This window comes from Neopelma chrysocephalum, unplaced genomic scaffold (genome assembly GCF_003984885.1).
Source record: "Neopelma chrysocephalum unplaced genomic scaffold, ASM398488v2 Primary Assembly neopelma1_143, whole genome shotgun sequence".
NCBI lineage: Eukaryota > Metazoa > Chordata > Aves > Passeriformes > Pipridae > Neopelma > Neopelma chrysocephalum.
In genome coordinates, this window is record NW_020897805.1 from 559,522 (window position 1) to 584,646 (window position 25,125).

The following is a 25,125-nucleotide window of genomic DNA, read 5'->3' on the forward strand; positions in this document are numbered from 1 at the left end:
GCTGTGAGGTTAGTCCCCTAAATTTCTTTCAACTAGCCATAAACAAAGTTAGTTGAAGACAAATTGCTATGCAGACCACTGCCATGTCTAGCAATTTATTGAGGTCTCCTGCTTGAATCACAAGCATGCCAGAAGGCACTCAGAGATCTATCTTTAAGCAACCACACTAATTCTTCCTTACAAGTCTCACATGACTATAAAAACTCTTGTTTCTAATGAGATTGTCTACAACTTTCTGTAAACTTCCATTCCAGATTAATCACTACATAACGAGACAACATTGTTATTACTTTCTCCATCAAGTATACAAGGGTCTTTACATAGTGTTGCAGGGCTCCAGGCAGAAATCTTAGCTGCACCATTCACTCCAAGATCTTTCCAAATTCAAATGCTGTTCATGTCTTCAGGAATTTTCTGTTCAATTTTACAATTGTGCCATTTTCTTACCTTTATCTCTGCTCCATGTAGTCTGTTATGTGCTGCTCAGGGCATCCTTTGACCTCTGCATCCTCTGGTGTCAAAAAGACTCTTAATTGGAATTCATCAAAATGATTCCTGAACACTCCCCAGAAGACAAGTCAGAGGCTTCCTTAGCAGAACCAGATTCTGCAGGTCACAAGAACACAAGAAAAAGATGACAATTGATTAGATTACAAAGCAGCAAATTCAAAGCTGATTAAAATTTTTCCCCAACAGTTTGTATTTTGACCAACTGAACTTTTAACCAAAGGAATCACCATGATACCAGAAAAGACAGGACAGTTTTATAGGCAGAAAATAATCCAGGGTTATGAGCATTCAACAGGCATTCTGGAAAGCTATGAACATTTCTGGGATTCAGCCAACCTGCAGATTACTTGAGCTCACAACAAACTGCAGATGGTTCCTGTGTCTGCCCTCTGCACAGTTCCACTTTCCTCTTAATAATCTGTTGAGACTACTGCTAGAGATGGTCAACCAGTCAAAACACAAGCCTGGCCCAGTCTTACAAATCCGATACTCCTACATCCACAGACTGAGCATTAAAAGTGAGGAAACTCAGCCTGCAACTCTAGCTTACATTTCTAATCATGGAGCCTGCTGCAGGAGCTGCATATTGAATAATTCCAAGTCATTTGTCTTGCCACCTTAGCTACTTACCTATTATATCCTGTTCAGTTCTAAATGCAACCTTCTTTGAGCTTATTTTGGTTCATTTTGTGTCCACTGTTTTATCCAGAGTTCAGTTTTGAATCATTGCCTCTTCAACCACAGGAGTTTTTTCATCTGTATTTCACAATACAGAAAGATTTGGTGTTGTTTCAGGTTTTACTGTCTCTTTTCAGGGATAATTTTTTTATATAAAAATGTTTGTGTTTCTGTCTCAAAGCTTCAGTGTTATAAGTGAAAATATGCCCATTTATTCCTTTAATGTGTCCTATGTCATGTTCACCTCACTGGCTCAGGACAGCCTGATCATAACCATTTTTCTCAGAAGCTTGATTTGCCTTCTGTATCCACCACTGTCAATCAGACCTCTGAAGTCAAAAGAGTTACATTCATGTAAACAGTGCGTAAGCGAAACTGGAATCAGGCACTGACTTTTAAGATAGCTGTTTTCAAGTTCATTGCCACAGCTACCCCAGAGGAGACTCCTACTGCACTGTGATCATCTTGTCTGGTCTCTGATATGAGATACCATAGGGCTGCTTTGAATTAATTCCTGCTGCGGGTCCAATAGCTGGAGCTGAGCTAAGGGAATCTGTTTCTGAGGAGCATTTGCCACCAAGTATAAAGGTTCAAGTGCTGGAAAGTACATTGAACCCTAACTATAGTATTTTGACAGCTGATTACCTGCACTGTTGGAAATACACACATTATTTCTGGCTGAATTTACCTGGTATCAACTTATAACTGCTAGAGCTTCTCAGATATTTGTACTTATCTTGCAGAGCCCTTGCTACCAAACTGTATGTTCTTCATTTTGGTTCATGTTTATAAACTGTAATACTACAAATCTTATTTTTAATGAGAAAAAAAAACATTTATAAATAACCTGAGTTTAAGTTTTATATCACTGTGTGAAGTCCCTCTTAATAAAAAGACACTCAGTTCCTATACAAGCACTTTCTCATTATCAATCAACAATGTTTCTGTTCTGTGGGACTGTAACCCACCAGGTTGGCCCAGTTCAGACTGGTCCTTTCCAAGCACCGCATACATCTCACAAGTTTTCTGATTAATCTCTGTTTGCATGACTTTTGTGCAGACAAATCACTTCTCAGTTATTATTGCCACCATTGCCAATTTGTGTATGTCGGTTCCTACACGTATTTTTGCTTGTTGTCTTAAACTACAACAGAGTGGGTCCCCACCCCAAACAGTGTAAATTTACACTTCAGAATCCCACATAAAAAATTGATACACTCGTGTGTTTTCTTCTTAAACTCGATTTTGTTTCATCCAAATTGAATTTCTTTCTGTCTTTGGTTGGTGTTAACATCCATGCTGTAGCACATGCGTGTGCACACATACCCACACTTACACGTTCAGAAGTTGTGAAGTCAGAAGGACTAAAATGATCATCTACATTGCTCTGACTAGAAACTGAATCCATATGCTGCAGACATGACATTTTAATGACAATGTAATTACGATGTAATTTTAATTATATTGGGAAGTCCCTCCTTGTCCCAATCTTGGATGATGTGAAATGATGTAACCTGGGATCGTCAGTGGCTCATATGGGATCAGGCACTCCCTTCTGATCCATACTGAAGGGAAACGGGAAACCCAGACTATGGAATTTGCTTTGCAATATGTGATTCCTCCTTGGATGTCCTAAGCTAGAAGACACAACAGATACCAATGCATCATGAGGGGCTAGACATCACTCATGCCTACTGAAACAGTATTTGGGCACATATCAGCATTTTGAGGATTAACCAGATGTGTCCCTAGCTTCCCACTCACTTTGGTATGAGGGAGAAATAGAGATGTAGGCATTACAGGTGGAGGCTCCTGGATGAGCCCCAGAGACACCATATAACAACGATGAACTTTTACTGCCGGGGTTTTTTCTTTCTTTTTTTTTTTTTACTCCCACGCCATGGTGCAAATTGTGGAAAAGCAGCATCGTGACTCCTGTCATGAGACGAGTGGCACTCCCTTCCTCTTCCCTTCCTCTCCCAATCGTTCATGTGCATTATCCATTGCACTGAGCTGTAATGGAGGGTGCCAGAGAGGAACAAATTTTTTCCTCTCTCTTTCTTTTTAATTTTTTAAACAATCTCCTCTTCCACCTCCCCTTTCTTCTACTCCTCCTCTTCTTCATCCTCCCACCCACCCCCATCCTGTCCATCTCCCTCATCCCACTCACACACCACTCTCCCCCTTTACCGGTATCCAACACTGTCAACCCAAACACATGATAAATTGCCCTGTCAACAGAATTCATTCAGGGACCAATTAATTCCACAGAAATGAACCAGGAGCCATCAGTTGCTGAAAAACTCCAAGTGCAGGGAGCGAGGAAGCTAGCTTTGTGTGTGTGTGTGTGTGAGAGAGAGAGAGGCTTGGGAAGTTAGTCTGACAGAAATTGGTCATTTAATGCTTAAGTGCACCGTAGACAGCCCTGTCATAGCAGCCGGCATGGCAAAAACTCCCCCAGTGCTTTATTTATTAATTATGTGGAGCAGCACGGGGGTCACTTCACTGTCTCAATACAGACTCATCAACTTTACTTCTTGTCACTGGAAGAGATCCCACAGCATGTGGGATAGAGGGCCAGGCCTTATCCTGACTCTGTCTCCTGCCATCCTGCTACAATACAGGCTAGACACAAGTTTGCAACCTGTGCCCTCAGTGAGAGTGGGCAGCGGCAGGCAGGGACACAAGAACAGTCAGAAGTGGGAGGTAAACCATTATCCTGCTACTGCCCAGCTCTGGAGCAGAGGTGGTGGGAGCCTGGAGATTTCATTTGCAAAACTTCCTCATTATCCTCCTTCAAATTCTCCTTAGCCGTGATGCCTGCAAAAATCTGACAGCAGTTAGGCTGCTGATGTATTATGAGTACTGCCTATCCTGCTGATCAATAGCGTCTCATTGCTCCTTTCTGTATTCCCTCAGCTGTCCATACTAGCCGTTGCTTCTTGACTCATATTTGTAAGGTCTCTGAGGGCAAGACCATCTTTCTCTCACATACAGGTACAGCACCAGGCACCACCAGATTCTGATCTCTGAGAAGTGTCCCTCCTCAAATGGTAGTAACAGAAATAATAATAACAATTCCATACTTCCACAGAATCACTGAAAATATGGCTGAAGTTGACCTTAGGAGATTGTCAAGACTATGCCTCTGCCAAGGCAGGATCAACCACTGTTAAAGTACTAAACCTTTTTTGTCTGGTGTGTTTTTAAGAACAACAGCGAAGGTCACACAACCTCCCTATGCAGTCCACCCCAGTGCTCCACTACCCCATTCCACTCTTCACCCTGCTGTGGCTTAAGGATTTGAAAACATTCAATTCTGTCACAAAAAGCATCAGGCCCCAAGATATATCTCCACCTTTAAATAAGAGAGAGAAGTATGTCTCTGCCATATGGCATAGATTTACAAACGATGCATGGGCTGCTCTTCACATTCTCATGTCTGCTTGGAAAACAATGGGATGCATTCTGATTTAATCCAATATAACATGTATTTTTCAATTGGGTCAGTAGAACTAAAATTTCATCCTCCATTTAAAAGCTGAAAAACACAAAGAAATCCTGGGAGTGGTGGTTTTGCACTGGCATGGCAGAGTTTAGGCGCCTCTGAGAGTTAGCTGCTCATTCAAGTGCCCTACTGAAGAAGAAAGAACTCCTCCTTCACACATGATGTCCAGTGAAGAACTGCACTGTTGGAACCCTTCCAGTCCACATATTATTTCATCTGATGCCTGAAGAAACAGAGCTATACCTCAAAGTTTTGGGTTCCTGGTCTGGATTTTCCTAATCTTTGGAAATATTCAAATATGAGGCTTAAGTGCATTTCTTCTGCAGATGTCTCTCCAAATAAACACCTGTCCCTCCATGCTTATCAGTGCAATAGGGAGATACAAACCACAGCAGAAATCTGAGTTGGTGAACCACCGCAGTTCTATCTTGGCAGAAAGCTGTTGCCTTCACCTCTCCTAACCCCACTGAGGTCCACTCTAAAGAGGCCAGAAATCCTTGCCCTGCCTATCACAGTACACAGAGGGGAGAACACACCTAAAGTTCAGATAGACCCTCCAGCACATCGGATGGCATACTAGATTTTGTTAAATGCCACAAACAAAAATGTATCCTCATGATTTGGAGCTACCAGTAAGATCCTTCTAAAGCTTAGAGGAGACGCTGGAGGGATATACTAGACTGCTTCCTTGTACCCATCCCTATCCCAGGGGTAATGTTCCAAGATTACAGCTCCACAACCATCTATTTATGGCTTCACTCTCTCAGTAGTTACTCAGTAATGGGTAAGTTTTAGTGTATGATGGAAGGTACAAATCTGATCAGGAAACTCGGTTGACAAAGGACTATTTAAGTCACACAGGATCCTTATAAATCCCTTCCAAGATCAATCATAGTAGTGTTTCTCAATCAGGTTTTAAGTGTGCTTTTTAGCATCTGTTTGTTGCTAATAACCAACATTTTTTAGAGGAATTTAGATGAAAAAATGTTTTCTGTTCCTTAATTTCACATAAGAAAAGGAATAAAATATTTTATTTCAACTAATGAGTAATTTAAATGGGCAAAGATGATTTTAGGTGATCTGTAGGATGTACAGTCTGCAATAATCTTTACCCCTGACTCTTAGGTAACTGCCTGTGGGGCAAGTATTATCATGCATGCAGAAATAGTAACCACTCCCTTCACTTTTTGTAATCACTACAATATAGTGTTAGTCAGAAAAAAAAAGTCATTTTCCCAAGGGGGAAAAACCAAACTCAGTGACCTCAGAGATCCCTGCTAGTTCTGTTCATTTCATTCCTGTGCTTCAGCTGAAAAGTGATGGGGAAAACAATTAATTTAAGAAGTGAAACTTAGATATACAATTGTCATTTTTTGGCCTTCAAAAACCTCATATTTCAGATATTTAGAAAAGGGATCATATTACAAACTCATTCTCTTAAGTTACAGATAATATTTAGAATGGAACATCTGACTACCATAATTTTCAGTAGATTATAGCTTCTTTGTAATAGGAACCATGAATGCCGAGAAACCAAAAGTATTGCTGATGTCACTCAAATATTGTAGTGATACTATAAATAACCAAAACAACAACAAAAAATTATTTAAATATTATCCTACTTGGTGCTAGAAAAAAATTACCCCTTCTATCAGGCATGATAGAAGAAATCAGATATGAGGTGCTTTTGACAGTGGAGGACCTAATAATAATCAGGTCAGAAAATTTACTTTTTTCTTGGGACAGACTTTCTAAAGGAGATTCTGATCACCTTTGTTGTCTAAAAAGTTAGGCAATAAAGATTTCATTTTGTGGAATGAAAGGATATTTTGGGCTTCCATTTGCTTACCCCAAGAGACAGCCCCATTACAGGAGCACCCTGTATTTTGCTCTTACAAGTTTGCTAAATACTTTGTCCTCAAGGAACGGGCTGAAGAACTCAGTGTGTTCCTGCACTGCAGCTCTGCTGTGGACATCGTTCTGTGTAATCACTTTCTCTCTGAAGCACGCATTTGTACTCAAAGTATCATTTTCTGGCAGTATGTGGCAACTTACCTGCCTAAGCTAGAACACAACAGGTCATCAGTTCCTAGTGTGAAACTGTCAAACTGCTCTCTATTGGGGAATTATTCTGTGATGCAGCTGATAATGATTTATGAGGAGGGGTCTGAGTGTGTTTCAGAGGCTACAGACCATCGTCATCCACAGTTATCCACATCAAAGACACCGACTTTGCAATATAACTAGTACTGACAAGTAGAGAAAAGCATCTTGTGATTCTAGGAGATCAATGTGGACTACCATAAGCACTAATATTGCTGATAACTTTTTGTGTAAGAACAGCCTGACTCTGTAGATTTGTAGGCTGTTAACTTAGTCAACAGCAGAGGATGAAAAGTGGTATTTAGCTGATGAACCTTCTAGCAATGGGGCTTGCTGAAAGTGTTCAGCAAGTCAGAAAACAGCATTAAAACCTCAGAGGGATGACTGAGGGTTTCCACCTTCCTTTTAATCCTTTCATCTTCTCAGTCACATGGCTAGTAAAGCACCATCCTAAAAATAAAAGTTACTTTTTAATGTGATATTTGTCTCCTGGTGTTGGCATTTAAAAGAAAACACGCAACTAAAATATTATGCAGACATCACAGTTCATAATGTTGGACTGAGTAATCCCAGCCTTGGATATGCAGAGGGCTTGATTTGCAGAAAGTAATATGAAGGCGGTACATAGTCTCTCCTTGTAAGATAGCTGCATCTGCCTATGATACCAAAACAGCTCTTCTAACACAAAGATTGCTGGACTCGCTCCATAGAAGAGGAAGTTATTGGTATCTAAAAGGACAGCAAAGAGCTCTGACTCTGCCTCACCATTCTCAGGCCATTTTTTTTCTTTTAAGCTGCTGTGTGGCACTGTCTGCTGTGTGCTGCTGCTCTCAGGGTCTGGGGATCAGTGCCAGGGCCCCATCACTTCAACAGAGTGGCTGCAGCATCATGGCACAACAGAGCACACACTACCCTTGCCCTCCAGGAAATCTCAAGTTTGTGCTATCTTATTAATATTTTTAGGCTGAACCTAATGTTCTTCTCACTGATGCAGTTGGAAGCACGCAACACCATCCAGGTGAGTTTGCCAGTAGTTGTTCTTACAGTTGCACCTATTTCCACATGCCCAACACACTGGAGAAGGTAGGAGCAATGCATCAGTGCAGGACAGCAAGGCTGGGCTGAGTTAGATGCAAAGTACCTACTGAAGCTTGTAAGGACTGAAGGCCCACACATTCGAGACCTATATGTAAGAACCTGGTGTAACAAGAAGAGAACTCCTCCCATAAAGGTGGCAGGAGCCGCTGTCATTGTGTGAGCAGAGGAACCTTGGTTTGGCCCTGGAGCTTACAATGAGTGCTTGTTTTCCAGCAGGTAAAGCCAAGCTGCCTTCACTTTCTGCATGATGAGAGTTTTCAAAGAGCACCTGAATAATTCAGGGAGGCTTTGATCTGAGTGCGGACGGACACAGGCATAAACTGTTTCCAGAGCCAGCTGGGAAGCAGTATTCCTGGCACTTCTCATCTCCTGCCACTTCTCCTTGACATCCGATCCTAGGCCAGCAGCTCTCCCAGCTTCCATTGTACTGGCAGCTCAGTGACATGTTTGGTGTCAGTGGAGATCCCACAGTCTCTCAGAGTGTGCTACTCATTTACCACTTGAGAAGCATGGTGGGGCATGAGAGTGCATGCTGCTCCACAGGTCTCCTTTCAAGGATGGATGAGATTGCCCTGGGGAGAAAAGGTCAATATGTCCACATCGCTGCTTGGCTGAAATTGCCTCTGATCCAGAGGCAAAGGTCTCTGCAAGGGATGTTTGGGGTCTGGTTTTGGGTTGGGACAAATTTGGGGTAGACCTTTTGTGTGCAGCCATGAGAGAAGCTTTTACTAAATCTCTGGGGTCTCCCTGTTACTCCCTTCCTTTTTCAGGTAATTCTGCATCTTGAGCAAGACTTTATTCAGCCTGCCACGGTTCACCCTGACCTGCACAGGATCATCTGTGATATATATCAGTCCAACTACGAAGATAATCTAGTCCTTTAAAGCTAAATGGCATATGCCTTTCATAGTGCATTTACAGTTTCTGGTGTAATAATGACTTGGTGCTATAGCAATGACTTGATTTTAAGTACATGGAAAACATACGTTGAAAATAATTTTGTTCATGTTGACTTTTCCAGAACAATTCTGGATTTACACTTGTAAATCCATAAGGAAAGTAAGAATCAGACAGAGTGTGAGCAGATGCATTCAGTAAGACAGAGGATTTTTTATTTGGTTTTGTTTGGGTTTTTTACAGTCACTTTCCTATGATCACTCTTTAAAGTATGCTTTTTGTCTTTTCTCTCTCTCTCTAAACTATAAAATAATACATGAGGCATGGAAGTTTTCCTATTTCAGTATATCTCCCTGTATTGCTTTGTGGGCCTGGATCCTCAGTGTGCTGAGGAGTCAGTCTGCAGTTCTACCTTCTACTGAACTGAGTGCATATTCTGACCCAAAAGGATGGGGATGAACCAAAAAAAAGCAGAAGTTAATATAACTAGAGGGTCCCTATGCAGTTCTTGTCTCATGTAAAAGCATGGTTCCGTCATACAAACAAGACACAATACAATTCTTCTCGCTCACAGTAACTGCCTTTCTAGCAGCTTTCCAAGGACACCTTTGAATGGATCCCACCACCACAGTTTCTCAGTTCTGCACAGGCATTGCTCACTTTGGCCCCAGACTAATGCAGGACTTCCCAAGAACTCAGAACCATGCCTATTTTACAACTGGGGAGCTGAGGCATAGGAATTAATTACTCTGTGCATGGTCACACTGCAACTCATAGCTCAGCAGAGAATCGAAGTAATGTCATTTAGATGCCACTTAATGTCACTTATTATTTGATGCGCTAGACTGTTCTTCCCACAGCTGATCACTCTTTTGTATGTAAATCAGCCACTAGACCTGGAGGAAAGGCACTGTAAACTTAAGATATTGAGAGAGGAAAAGAAGCTGCTGAAAAAAATGTAAACAGAGAAGAAACTATCTGGCAGTGTTTGCAAAGGGGAAAATTATGCTGCGATTAGCAGTTGAATGAGTAGAAGTATGGAAACTTTCTTTCATAATGTTGATGGCTCTGCTCACTATAATTTTCTATCACCTTTCAGCCAAGCAGTGACATGTATCTGTGAGTCCAGAAATGGGCTCTTTGTCCCAAAATGAACTGAATGTCCTTCAGGACAAGGACTATATTTTGTTGTGTGTCGTGCATTGCTTGTGCAGTGGCAGTCTGGTCCTTGCTTTTTCAGGAATACCAGAAGTGATAACTTGGTGGACAGGCTGGATACATCCAGTCCTGCAGCTCCCAAGCTTCTTTTCTGCTTCTGGATTTACCCAACATGGAATGACCAGTTTCATGGCACAAGGACAAGAATTAGACTCCGTGCACTTAGAAGAGAGGAAAGGTTATGTAGGAGTTAAGGGATGAAATAAAAGCAGATAAATGGTCCTAGAGTGCAAAAGTGCTGCCAAGCAATATTATCTGAATGTGCTGTCCCAATCAAGCCCATAGGTCTATTTAAAGGAGTACTGTTACATACACAGTGTTTGCAAACTCAGGCCATGATTAAACAGCAATGACATGTAGCAGCCTATGAAGGAAAGCAGCGGGTGCTAAAATGCTTAGCTGTTTTTCTTTTGAGAAATCAAGTGTGCTTCAAAGATAACAGGCCATGAAGATTAAGCTGCTACCGCACCAAAGGAGAAAAGCAGATGGAGCCACCAGCACCGCCACAGACGAATACACAGAGATGTTTAAAGGCTGAAGATTTTATCAGCCCCTGCTCAAGGAGGACTGTAGGTTTCAGCTGTGGAAGGTGAAGAGAGGCAAAGAGGAAAGGAAGGGGAGGAGCATTAAGTAGAAGGATTTCATTAATTAAAAGAGATTAATTAGCACCATAAAAGCAGGCACCATGGATTACAGAACTGTCAGCAAAGAGCAGTGACAGCTGCAGCAGAGCTGGCCAGCCACTCCCATTCCCAGCCACTGGCCATCTCCCCACCTAAAGCCATTGGGGCAGTGCAGCAAGCCAGCTCAGAAATCAGTGCTCCCAAAATGAGGGATCTTGGAGGATGGATCTCAACCGGACAGTGGAATGAGCAGGTGCTGGTGTTTTGTACTTTCCATGTCACCTTGAGCAAATCACTGATCTTGCTATGCTCCAGTTCCTGAAATAGGGAGATAATTCTTCTGAACTGCCAATTTAAATTGTAAGACCTTTGGGGCAGAGAATAGAGCACAGCTATTATATTTATAAGGGATCAGTAAGCATTAAAGAAATGCTGCAGTAAAGAGCTAGTTAGCTGGTAACCAGAGTCCAGATGCACAAAGCTAAAGTTAAAAAATGCTCAGGCACTCCCCCTCCAGCCCACAATGTACCTTTCATATCAATAAAGTATTTCCTAATTTAGCCATGCTAGAGGTATTTTTAACTAAAAATCTGGAAGCAAATATTACCAGCTTATTTTCTGATACATGTTTATACTTCTATTGAAAACATTTGCACTTCAACATTTTCTTCTATTTGTAAAATACCAGACTATAGAAAGGCTTTAAAATTCATACCATCTTAATTTTGCCAAAGTGAAATATTTACGTTGCTATTAAAATGACTACATTCTGTTTAGTCAAACTTCTCAAACTATTCTGGATCACATAATACTTTTAATGTATTAAAATTCTTAAGAAACTCTGTATTTACAACTATCTTTATAACTACCTCCAGCATGTTCCACTACAGCACTGCAAGTAACATATACTGTTCACATGTGAAGCATTTTAGTATTTGCTGTTCAGCATCTATTAACCCTGTAAAAACATATTTATTTAGAAGCCAAATAAAGCTTGCTAGTTCAATTCTGCAAATGCACAGCACTGAAAGATCTGATCTCCACTAAAGGTCCCATTTGTTCCTTAAAACCACAGCATGTTCTTCTGTGTATGTCAGGCTAGAAATCTTGGGGGAGGGTGCTCTGGAGGGACTCCTGCTCTCAGCTTTCTAACCCTCAAAGACACAAAAGAGTCCTTGCAGAAATTTTTTACCTTCCCAGTTGCTTCAGTTTCTCCATACACAAACCAGAGATATTACCTAATCCAACTTCATAAAATGTTGTAGGGCAAATATATTGTCTCTGCGGGGCAGGCAGAAGCTTGGGAGGACAAAACAACTGAAACAGTTGGTATCTCCTAGCAGAGAAACAAACACAGTTCCTCTTCGAAAACCTCAGCGTCCCAGGCAGACTTTGAGAATCTTCAAAGACAGAAAACTAAACCCCAGTAATAAGCTGGGTTTTTCTCCTGTGCTCTCAGCTTCCACTGCAAGTCACACCCATCATCTGGACTCCAGCATGGGGGAAAGGAAATGTGAAAACTGCAGGTCCATTGCTGTTCACCCTACTGTTTGGATTGTAACTTGTGAGGACCTGTTCTTGGCTCCAAGCAGAGAGTGAAGAACTATGAGATGAAGCTGTACATTTACTATGTGACATTGATATTTTTCCCTTCTCTCAGTTTCCCCAATAGCAAAGAGGAGAAGAAGGGAGGTAAAAGACCTACCTCCTGGAACCACTGGAAGGACATAGTTCACCCTCATCCCAGGCACAGAGTGTCTGCCAAAAGGATGCATCATAAGCTGGTTCTGACCTGAACTCTCTGCTCTCCATGAGAACCCCTGCTCCTTTAATGTGCTGAAGCCAGTGGTCCTGTAAGACTGTTTAACCTGCCTGCTATGCTCACAGCTGCCATCTCAGCACAGAGAGTCAGGCTCTGGGCTGCTCCAGTCTATTTTATCACAATTTACTTGGTAACAGGTTACAAATGTGGCATCTGATGAAAATAATGAGCCTTGATGTCACTTAGTGCACAAGGCTCCCTGCGTGTGTGCAGGGAATAGCAAACAACAGCCAGCCTGGGCTCCTCACAGGTGCCAGCACAATGGGTCCCATGGAAGCATCCTCCCACTGCGCTCTACCTCAGAGAGCCTTACCCACCAGCCACATCCAGGCCATCAAAAACTCACTGCAGCACTGAGGTCAAACCCAAGGCAACACACAGCAGGACCACTCGCTACTGTGACAGGTCAATGCCCCTTGGGAACTCACTCAGTGGTCAGCAGGCCAGGTGTCAAGGACCCTAGTTATGCCCCCAGATGTATCTGTGCCCATTTCCAGAGACACAGGTCAGTCAAGGGCAAGGACCAGCCCACTGTGAGGAAATGGTCCCTCTTTTCATCTTAGCACTGCTGGTATGGTGGGAAAAATTTTCAGTGAAAAAATCCCACTGAAGAGGAGGATTGCTCAGCTCTTAAGTGACAAAGTACCCCTGGTCTTAGGGACTGGTCAAAATAAGCTGTACCAAAGGCTTGCTAGGTGGTTCTTACCCAAGTCCCTTTGCTTTTCTGAGTCTTGTTTTTTTCTGCTGCTGAATGGAGACAAAAGCACTCCTGTACTCCATGGGATGGCCTTGAGGGTAAATCTGATAAAGACAGCCTCGGGCTATAGACAAAGATAAAGGCCCTTGCAGCTGACGGGGAAGGGTACAAGCAGCTGTGATACAGAGCAGAGAGAAGTGTCAGAGAAGATGGGATAACCATGAAAAAGATAATGAAATAAATGCTAAAGCAGATATAGGAATGGAAAGTAAAAAATGAACAGGGAAGGGCTGTGGAACAGAGCCATGACACAGCACTTCATTCATACTACCAAGTTTTGGCACCTTTTTTTTTCAAGTTGGGATATACAAAGATGCGGGAGGCCATTGCAATACCAGTGCTGGACTAAGGGGCAAGAGTGAGGGTTGTAGTTCTCATTTTGCTCCTCTCTGTGGGTTCAAAATCAAATACTTGATTTCCTATTTGTGAGGATACAGTCTTCCCAAATTCCAGATTATTTGGATTACAAAGCTGAATTATTATCTGCTTGCCTTTTTTTTTTCAAACAAAACACAAAACCTATCATGCCAAGGGCTCTAATCTCACGAGAGCTTTTCATTGCTACTGTAATATAAACACTAACCCCACTCCTCTCATTAAAATCTCATCTTCTTCCCCAAAGCTTCAACAGTGCTCATAGTCAGGTCACTGAACATAGCCCATGTGTAAAGGGAAATGGCAGCAGAACAAGAGAGGGTGGATAAGGACATGCCGAATACTTATGTTTGTTGAGCTGGTCACAGTGACACCTACCTTTTTTTCCCTGAGTTGACAGCATAAGGCATACAAGAAATGCAAATCATACTTTTTGGTGTGCATAATCTTGCACTGAATCTAACACAGAAGTATCTGAACAGGGAGAAAACTTAATGTATAAAAGGGCTTTTTTAATCTAGCAGAGAAAGACTTAACAAGAAGCAGTGGCTTGGAAGTTAGAACACAAATTCAGATTAAAAATACAGCCCTCAGTTTTAATTTACTGTGATTAGCTATTTGAGGAAAGTGTCAACTGAAAGAGTGAGTTCTTACTCTCTTAATATAATCTGTACAACATGTGCCTCACTCAGGAGGTCAAAGTAGATTATTTCAGGATTCCTTCTATGTGTAAATTTATTCTTTGTGTTACCTACTTGTCCACTGCTGTCAGTCCCTCACAAGTTCCTTGTCATTTTTCCTGATCTTGATCAGCAAACCAACCTTTGTCCCACCTGCAAATTCCTCTTCCCTTTGTTTATTCCTTTTTCAGGTCTTCAGCAAATATATTAACCAATGCGGGCATTGGTACAGATTGCCTGTTTTGCATGAATACTTCTTTCAGCAATATAAGAGTTCTCACCATACCCTTGCCAATCTGCTTCCAAATGGATCCTCATATTTGGAGAATTTTTTTTCTACTACCACTTCAGTGTATGTGAGTCTTCAGGATATGGCAGCCAAGACATTTTCTGTAAATTTCTGTCCAGAGTCATTTGGGAGTTCCCCATCTGTAAGGAAGTCTGAGCACTCCTGTTTTGCAGATGTAAAAGTATGCCACAAGAGACCTACACCCAGATGCACAAAGCCTTTAAATGACTAATTCTCACTGATCTCAGTGCTGAGTTACCCTTATGGATAAGGTCTCAAGTGACTTTTTGAGGAGAATGCTCCACTTAAAAATTCAATGTTTTAGCCAAAGTGCTTTGGAAGTAAAAAAATAGGCTCCCAACTCCAGAGAGCCTTCATGCTCACCCACACACAATATTGTACAGGCAAGAAACAGATACACCAAAGCCAACGTGAAGTAGTTACTGTCCTTCTTCACTAGCTTCAGTGTCCAGTTGTGAAACCCATAGCCATGAGCCTCTGGGAGCAGCTCTCCAGATCATATGGATCAGCTAATGGAAAGTCCTGGCCAGGGTGACGGCCTGTACAAGCAACGGGAGCAAGGCTGCAGCCTCAGGAGCCTGTGTGTCAGCAACCAGGGAGACTGGGATTCAGAGATGGCTACTGGGCAGAATATGTATGGAAGTTGTCCCTACCAACAGCAGAGAGGGTGAAACCCTTCCAGCCCAAACCAGTCTATGATGCTCTTCAAAACACCTGCATAATCAAGGTCTGCTCAACTCTGCACCCAGAGAACAGCCTTCTCTGTCTCTGTCTCTACATCCTAGAATCCCTAACCCCTGGGGCCTGCTGACTGCGACAGATAGAAAAGCTCTCTGCAGCAGTGTCTGCTGGAATGTTTTTTAATTATCTCTGGAAAGTATGGACTGTGTATCATCATTAACTGGACTAAACACTGACGGTCAGTGAGTCAGGTACCAGTAAACGGTGCAATTAACAGCCAGAGGAGAGAAGTGTATTCAATCTGAAAGCTTTCTTTCTCAATCCATCTCCACTCATCACCCAAAGTGCTGAGCAGCAGACTTTTACTTTCAATTACATTAATCAGGTTAATTCCAAGTTAAAGTCAACATTTTAATCAAGAGGCAGGGAAGTAGAGGGCTGAGGGAAAGAAAGGAGGGAAAAGAAGGGCAAGAGGAAGAAAGGGGAGGGAAGGAAAGAAGGAAAGCTGGAAGATGCGGGAAAGAAAGCAGGGCATTACAATGACAGGCACCACTGAAAAAATTAACTGTGATAAGTAAGGAATAAGCATTTATGTTGGACAACTAAATTAAAGGGGATTAGTCTTTACCTCCTGTGTAACTTTGGGATACTGGGTTTTTGCAGGGGGAAACTGGAATGTATATCAGAGCAGCCTCGGGAATGCTGTATTTTACGGCAAGGACTGTCCATAGAAATATTTCTTTAGAAGAGTCTGTAATGACCCAAGTCACAGACCCATTCCACTGTGACTTCTGTTTGCCCAGGCATAACTCTCCCACATGCCCTGTAAAGCACAAAAACACTGTGTGCCTAGAAATCCTACCATGTGCTCCATCACACTGAACAGAAATTCCACCTGTACCTGCAGCTGAATCAATTGCATTAGCACTGCTGGGGAATCCAGTATTGCAGAGACTAGATACTAATGACTGCAGAAATACGGCACTAAGTGTTTCAAAAAAGCCTGCTCTGATGAACCCATTGTATGATCCTGCTAGAGATTTTTTTAACTAAGTGAATGGTTAGAGATGCCCATCTTCCATTGGATTTCAAAAGGACCTGGGAGCCTTATTTCATTTAGCTCCTTTACACCCTTACAGATGATAAAGATTTGCAAAGGAAGACACAGGAAGGTTCATCTGGGCTGAAAGTCCTCACTCTTGCCAGGGAAAACATCATGTGTGGAGGGTAAGAAGCAGAGATTTAAGAGTTTTGGTTCTGGACCATCACATGCTTTCTTTCACAGTTACAGCAGTTCACAGTTTACAGAGGAAGTTCAAGGTGCAGCTCATGTTCTGCAGAGCCCTGCTGAGTCCTGAGGAGCAGTCTCACTGACTGTGCTGTTTCATGACTATCTCCTGGACAGTGAAGATACTAGTGCTCAGACTGAATCACAGAAGGCATTCATTTTGAGCCTGAGCAAACTCTATTAATCCTCGGCTCACAGCACAATAACAGTTTTTTCTCTTGGAGGCTTGAACAAGAAATCAGAGTGAGATTCAGTACATGGAAAAATGAAAGCTAGAGGAAAACACACTTTCTATAGGAAGGGAGCATATGATACAACAGATGGACTACCAGGAACACTTATTTACCTCCTGACTCTAGTACCAACTCCTCCCATGACCGTGGGTGAATCATTTCTCCCATCTACAATTTATCCATGCAACGGGGACAGCAGTATTGCATTGTCTTCCCAAAGCATTTGGATGAAAGAACTGTAATTTAGCATTATTCTTATTATTATATTTTATTATTAACTGCAATTTTTAATCAAAACCCATTCAGGACCATGTCACACCTTTGAGCCATCTGGATAGTATCTTTAACGGCTCCAAAAAATAAAGAATCATCATATGTTAGGAATGCAAAACAACAAAACATTGCAAAGGGATTGAGAAGCACACAAGGGAAAGATATATGCAAAGTGAGGAAAAGTTCACAACAGGAAGATGTCTGTATGTGTTACCTACTAAAATTCAAGCTTAGGGGTCTTTGAAACACCAGCAGGCATTGTGGTTCTGTTCCCATGCTTGTGAGGTTTGATAGCATAATAAGAACCACATGCCCCAATTGAGCAGAATGGTACCTGCCTTTGGAAGGGAGTAAGAGACAATGAAACATTGTAATCCATTCCCAAAAGCCATCAGGAGCAGAGCTCCAGGACTTTCTCCCCAGCAGGAGCTCAGTTCCAGCACTTCAGAATTTAAATTTTAAAAAGTTCCTTGCTGTTTCACTTGAACAAGAAAACAAGTGATGCAAAAATAGAAAGACTGGAGTAAATAAAATAAGAGCAAGCACTTAATTAGTGGGTCTGATCAAGAATGCCCTGCCGTGCTAATTCTTCCTCCCAACATTCCCCACTCCCTGCTCTGTGCTCTGCTCAGAGCCACACTGCAGCAGCAGAGGCTGCACTGCCTGCTCCCCTCACCTCTGCTCCAGCTCAGCTCTGCAGCACAGCTGGAGCTCAAACATCCCTCTGTGCCACCTTAACCAGCACTCCTGAACACCGGTCTCCCTAGGAACATCTTATTCTTTTCCCTCCCTCTTCTCACCATCACAGCCAGAAAGCACAACAGGTTTCAGTAGTGGCAGGAAAACACCTCTTTCCCCCGGGAGCAGTAGATAGGAATGTGATGACTTAGCAGATTAGTTTGGGATCCCAATAGAATATGAACTGATAAGGAAAGATGCTGCCAGGTCAGTGAAAACAGCAAACACCCTTTGTCTGAAGGCAACTTCCTGAATCTAAGAACCACTGCTAAAGTCAGCCAGGGCCACCAAAAGCATGAATTTAGTCACAGGAGAGCTGTAGCTCTGGGCACATGATTCTGCTCCTGGATGCACTGCTGAGCTGTTCATAACTTCAGCTCAGTCACTCAGCCACACCTACTGTTGGACTAAGTCTCTGCAATTACCTTTGCAAGGCTGTACACCTTTCATGGAGCAACTCTGCTAGCTAGGATTTAAACTGTGTTCAATAGATGGTTGGCAAAACCACAGCGGAAGATGCAATAATAATGGCAAAGAATGGAGTTATAGCCATAGTTTGTTTCACTTGGATTCCCTAGGAAAGTACACAGCTCAATGAAGCTTTCCTGTTGTGGTTGCAAAACTGGTACATCATCCTGCTATTTCTACATCATTAAAATCTCTGCATGTACATATGGCTTTACCATATGCCTGCAGATAGCCCAGTTCATGACAGACTGATTCTATGGGCTACTGAAACTCTACTAAGAACAGGGCACTTTCCGAAATAAAAAATAACCCATATCCTGAGTACTGAGGAACTGTATATGGCAGGGCAATCCATCACACTCTACTGCAGGTAAGGAAATCAAAACACAGAACAGAAAAGAGTGATTTTCATAAGACCCAACTCTTATGATCTTTCTATTCAGCAGTCCTATTCCTCAGCATCCTCAAAACAAGGTTAGGATGCTGTGTTCACTAACCTAATTCACTGCCAACTGTGTTGAATTTCACATCCCACACTATGGCCTTCCTGGGGGTCAAACCTTCATCTTTAGCCCTGAACATACACCTTGTGACTTACACACCTATCTTACTGTGTGCTTTGAAATTGGATCCACATTGCCATGATGCCTGCTGATTCCTCTCTTCCTGAGGCTTTGGGAAGTGATGTGGAGTGGAAAGCAGAATAAGTGGTCCTGAACCCATTGGCAGAGCTCCTATTTCAATGTAGTCCAAGAAAAAACTGTAAATCATAGCTCCCAGGGACAGAAAATGTCTGGGAGGTCACATTCTCCTCTGAACACACTGCACTTACTGAGGGCTTCAGAGCCTCCAAAACCCTGCGTTCCTCAGTGGTGTGGAAAGTTCTGAGGAGAAGAAAGGAAAGTCTCCCTTTCCATTCCCCTTTCCTTGCCAAGAGGATGGGATATTGATTCCTCTCCCTCCAGCCTCTCCAGCAAGCACAAGGCCTTGGCTGGATGAAGTCGGACTCAATCATAATTGCATTTGCATAATACATTTTACCTTTCTCTCCTCTGCTGTAGTTTTCTGAACTTGCCAAGTTGCAAGCTGACCCTGCGAGCCAAGGCGTGATTAACTGAGAAATTCACAGCAGCGCCACTTTAATCAAAGGGGACAGAGGTTACAACAGCTCAATATTAGTGATAACCAGCCTTTGATCCACAGAGCTAGGCCAAGCCTGGCAGGCAAGCTGTGAGGAAATGCACCGTCAGGGCTTTTGTGGCGAAATAATACCTTATTAACCCCTTCATTTAACCTGCTGTGGGTGAGCAGAGAGAATCATCAGAAAAAACTCTCTTCCAGAGTCTTAATTACAGCCCACAAACCTGTTCCTTCTTAAAACTATACCTAAAGGTGTTAGATTCCAGCAAAGAACCATCTCTATCTCACAAGACCTATAGACTGACTTGTAAGGGCAATGACAGTTTCTAAATGCTTGTGCTTCTACTCTAGACTGACCACTGCTGTCAAGCCCAGAGATGGACTGATATAGAGGCAACCCAGACTACTGGCTTTTAGCCATTCCCTACAGGTCCACACACACGGGCTGTGTTCCCAAGTCCACTCCTCGCTACTGCGAAGCTCCGGCTGAGTCACTCGACCCTCTGTGCCTTTCCTTCCCTTTCTTTTGCTTCTGCTCATCTTCCCTTTTTTGCCTGAGGAAAAGCTATTTCTTAACATGAAGTTCCAGTAGGATCTAAAATAATGTAGCTAATAGGATCAAAACTTAACGTAGCCTTCAACAAATAATTACAGATCATTCTCATAGTCAGGCTGCTCCAAAGATAATATGAAATCTAAACAATGGGAGAAGTAACATTTGATAAGAAATTTGTTAAATTCAACATGTAGACCTGAAACAGAAAACAGACTCAGAATCCCAGGAGAGAACAGGGTCCCAGTTATGGTATCTGTAGAGATACTGAAAATTCTCATTTTTAAAAAAACTTCTAATATTGAAATTTGTTTAGCGTGGGACTGGAAATAATCCACAAAAAAAGAAATCTGTCATAGAATAAATTTCCTGGCAGAAACAAATTTGAATCAATCAAAATGTTTTATTCCAATAAAATATTTTTTTTAAACATGATGTTCTCATTTAAAATCTCTCTCAATATTACAGAATCAAACACTTTTTTTGTTTGAAATAACAAAGTTATTTCAAAGTGAAAAACACCTTTTGCTTTCAAAGGAGCAAAATGGAAAGGGACAATCCTACCTAGAGGCTTCTGTCAAAAACTTTTGTGAAACAAAATCTCAGTGAAACTGACATTTCAGATATAAGTTACTGTTTTCAGTTAAACAGTTTTCTCTGGTAGAAAACAATCCCCTCAAACCAATCCATTCCCCTGATTATTTTTTTTTTAAGAGGATGCAATGAAAAGGAAATTCCATCTTCCTGAATGCTTTTTATTCACCTGCTCTTGCCATCTTCCCTCAAACAAAGACTTGGACAGAGAACCAGTGTGAAGCCTCACCTTTGCACAGACCAAAAGGACACAAAGTTTTCCAATCATTGGTCCAACCTTGGTCCAACATTCTTTAAGTGAGGGAACAGCCCTCCTCAAACTGGTGGCCAGCAACGGTGAAGAAATTAGTTCATGTACTCCCAAAGCAATGTGTTGTGGAATCCAAGTACTCTGCCACTGAAAATCAGGCTTTTCAGTACAGTCACTTTATTATTTTGGGTCATGATTTAAAAAAAATAAATTACTTGGGCTAGTTTTTGAAGGACTGTCTTTAGATACCTCCAGGAGTCCTCATTTTTGAAAAGCAAGAACCACACATCTTTCTCAGACTGTTATTGTGGCTACATACAGCTGCAGGCAATTGTTTAACAGATGAACGAAACCCAGCAGGCCCTCTGCAAAGGCACACCTTAGCTGGAAGAAGTCAACTCTCATCGTGTGGATCACGGTTCTACAGGTCTCAGCTCTTCTCCCACCACTTTCTCCTCATCACTTCTTCATGGACCATCCTCTGCTATTCTCATCACTTCTATTTACCTTCTTTCTCTTCAACACATTGGCTTTGTGTCTCATTCACCTCTGCATTAAATATCTCTAGGAACGTGGAAGGAAGCAGCAACAAATCTCGTTCTGACAGAAGGAAAAGCACTTCAGCAAAGGCATGCTATATACCAAAAGCCTGCACTGCAGTTTGCAGCCTCTCCCCTGTACCTTGGGAAAACAGACATCAGTTACCTATAACAAGAACCAACCCTCTCATCTGGCAAGGGATACAGCCTTCTGGCAGAGCATAACAACAAACATCACACCAAGCCCACTCAGCACATTGACTTCTGCTTGCTTATATGCTAGCAGGAGGCTTTGGCCACTTCCCCCCCCATTCTTCTCACCCCCCTGCACATCCATTCATTAATTGATCTCCGATCATCTCACAAATATATCTCCCTCTTTCCCCAGGGCAGGTCCACCCGCTTTTCCCTGTTCTCTGCCATTAAGATGGGTCTCACATCACCATGCACAGCGGCACACGCACAGCTCCAAACACCTCAGGGCAGGCACATCATTTCCAATTGTGAGCAAATGCTGTTGGTTTTCATTAATCTGCAGACACTATATTTGCCAATTTCTCCAACTTTTCTTTCTCACTCTCTTTTTCTGCTCCGAGGCAGGTGAGTGCATCAATTTTCTTCTCATCTGTGGCAGTTAAATTAAATGGAATCGGCCTGATTGCTGGAAATCAAAGAGAAGGCTGATAAAGCAATTAAATCCCTCTAATTTCTCCCCTTGAAAAGGTGCAGCTTGGATCAGAAGCTAATTAACTTCATAATGAAAATCCTTCTTCACCTTTTTAGGCTTTCTTTCCTTCTTGTTTTTGGTAGAGGTGGTAGGTTGCCTATAGAAGGGGGATGTTATAGTGATAAGCATGGCTTCCTTGAACATGGCAGACAACTGGCTGTATGCATCACATCAGAGTCTCTCCAAGGGCTTAATGTGAGCCAGTTCTGCTATACAGGACAGAATGTGCTGTGGTGTTTGCACTGCAGTTGTGCAGAAGCTCTCGGGATAACCTTCTTGTCACTAGCTTTCAGGTTTACCCTGTGCCCAGCCCATGAAGACTATCAAAGCCAAATCCATTTGTAACAGCTTCAGCTACAGCAATTGCAAGTTTTATCTCTGGGATTCACTGAATTTCTCATATGACAAACAGAACAGCAGCTTTACATTAGTCACTTCATTCTTCTTAAGTGTTACAGTCATAGAAAATAGGCAGGTCCAGATCTTTAGAACTATGCACTCCATCCTCTTACTCCACTTCTGCTTAGCATTTGGATGTTTGCTCTTTCCCACTTCCCTTCTGATGGGAGTTGGAAGGCTCTCTCAGATCTTAACAGGTATATTTCAATTCTCTCACTCTTTCAAGTAGGAGACATGTCAGCCCATGCTATGCCATGTTCTGTTTTTCTCTGAGCATGGTCCTATTGGTACCAAAGTACCCAACATCATTCTACGTTCAGTCACAATCCAGTGTGCAAGTCGGATCATACTCCCCCTGCTCCAGGGCAATGCACCCTGGTCGTGAAGCTCATACCAGTGATGTATTTCAATTTGCATCTCTTACACAAAGGGAGACTGTTGCATCAGTACTCTGGCATGCTGATTTTCTAGGCACAGCCTGGTCCTTCACCAAGCCTTAGTACTTTTAATTTGTCAATGTGGGAGTCAGTAACTTCAGTGAAAAATTAAGTGGGCAAATCTATCTTATTCAGTATTGTGTCACTTTAAGAATATAGAGAAATACTACAAATGTGTAAGGGGAGGACAACTGTCTTCCTCAGTTCATGCCACATATCAGTACACACTGGCATCTAACTTCCCACCAGCAAACCTGTATCAATGTTTCTACTTTCCAGACTTATTCCTGCTATTAAAAAATCTGTGCTTCAGGTTAAATTCACAACTCCTTTTGTCATAAAATCAGCTTCAATTTTCCAGGTTAAATAACTCTCACTAATTTTTGCCAAACACAAAATTAACGTATTCTGTATATTGCCATTCACCAAATTTTTGCCAAATATAAAGGGAAGTATATTCTATTAATATTAATGGCAATATCATATCACCTCTGGGAAAAGCTAATTTTGCTGTTACTTTTCTCTTTTGTTCAGAACTGAAGAGGGAATTTTGCTTTCTAAAAATAATTAACTGACCTGTCACCTGTCCCTGATGAAACTTGCTATGGGGTTTTTAATTACCACAAATGTTCTGATCAATGCTGCTGTACCATATGCAGAGAGCAGTACTCTTAAAATAGTGTAGAGTGCCCAGCAAAGCTTTGAGATCACCTTTTGTCTATACTAAAAGAGTCTTCTTTTGGCATTGTAATTGGGAGCAACTGATAGAAATGCTTTAGAGCATAGAGCTTAGACTAGTACTGGTTTTTACCTAGTCTGGTATTTGCCAGGACCTCATAACATTGTATAAAGAAATATTCTGTGCACCCCTTGTTGAGTCCCCAGAAGTCTCCTCTCTACTCTCTGGAGGAAGCACTTCTGAATGGACTCAAGCTAAACCCCAGTGGAACTTCTGTCCCATCCTGCTTGGTTTGCGAGCTCTAACCAGATCACATCTAAAGGTGGGGTGGCTTCAAGCTGTTGGCATCCCTGTGTTATCCTCTTTGACAAATGGTTTATTTTTGCTGCAGCAGTAAATCTGACAGCCATTGTTTACTCCTCTGTCTGTGCACTCGTCAGCAGGAATGTGCGCAGCTCTGCAAACCCCAAGCCCTTAGCTAACAAATGGCTGTGCACTCCATTAGTGCTCATTTGCCACCATGGGAATCCCTGCTCACAGGCACTAGAAGATATGCAGAGAAGCCTCTGACCCTCTGCCCAACAAATGGGTACAGAAACTTGGGTCCACAAAGCCCAACTCATCAAGGAGAGCAGCGTTGCTGCCTATTGTCCAGTCAAGAGAGCCTTGACTGGACTTTTCAGTTGGATTCATGTTAGACCCCATGCTTTACTGACAGCTAGGATTTTGCTTTTAACATCCTAGAAATTCGCTGTTACCTAAGTGAAATCCATCACATGTTTAAGGACATATGGCATGTTTGTTATCAGAAATCTTAGTGCTGCTAAAGAGTGAATACTTTGTGATTGCCAGTACCACTTTACTCCAGGGATCTCTGTTTGCAATACCAGCCCTCTGGCATCTCTGTAAGGTAACTCACTATCGGTTGCCATTCCTGCAGGTGAAGGAGGCATAAACACATAATAATTTGTCAAGGTCACATAGGAAACTAGTTGCAAAGTAAGGATTCAGGTGTCTTGATTCTAAGCGTTTGTGCTAATGAGAAGATAAAACAATTACACATTCAGTCCACCACAAGTTAAATAGGGTATGGAAGACATAGAGGAACCTAAATAGTTATTCTGTAGTAAGACTGCTGAAAGGGGAGAATAATAGATCCATCTACAGGCACATGTGTGCATCTCTATCTGATACACAGTTTATTTTGTTCTACATGTGTGATCCTGCAACCATTTTCCCTAGAAAATCTACCGCTGACTTTGACAGTAGAGGACCAGATCTTCTGTTTATCATTGGAAAAAACATATGGTATGCTTTAGAAAGAGCCGCATGTCATCAAGTGTATACTGAATGTTTATTTCCCTCTTCTTGTAATTTTTTCCTTCCTTATTAACAAGGCATCCTTTAGGTTCATCGAAAACTCCAGGGTTCCTTTTTGGGCCATTCTGCTCCAAGCAGCAACAGAACCAACAGACGCTGTCAATCACCTGCCTGTGAACTGCAGGAACGTGTCACACCAAGGGGAAACGTGCAACATAATGAGACCT

General features: G+C 42.2%; 1 long non-coding RNA gene across 2 annotated transcripts in view; it reads right to left on the reverse strand.

The window, feature by feature from the left end:
- LOC113975780 overlaps nt 1-25,125 on the reverse strand; it is a 211,767-nt gene that overhangs the window by 116,761 nt on the left and 69,881 nt on the right. For both annotated transcript variants that reach the window (XR_003536916.1, XR_003536915.1), the window contains exon 3: nt 448-606. This is a non-coding gene — a long non-coding RNA (uncharacterized LOC113975780). The remainder of the gene's footprint in view (nt 1-447; nt 607-25,125) is intronic.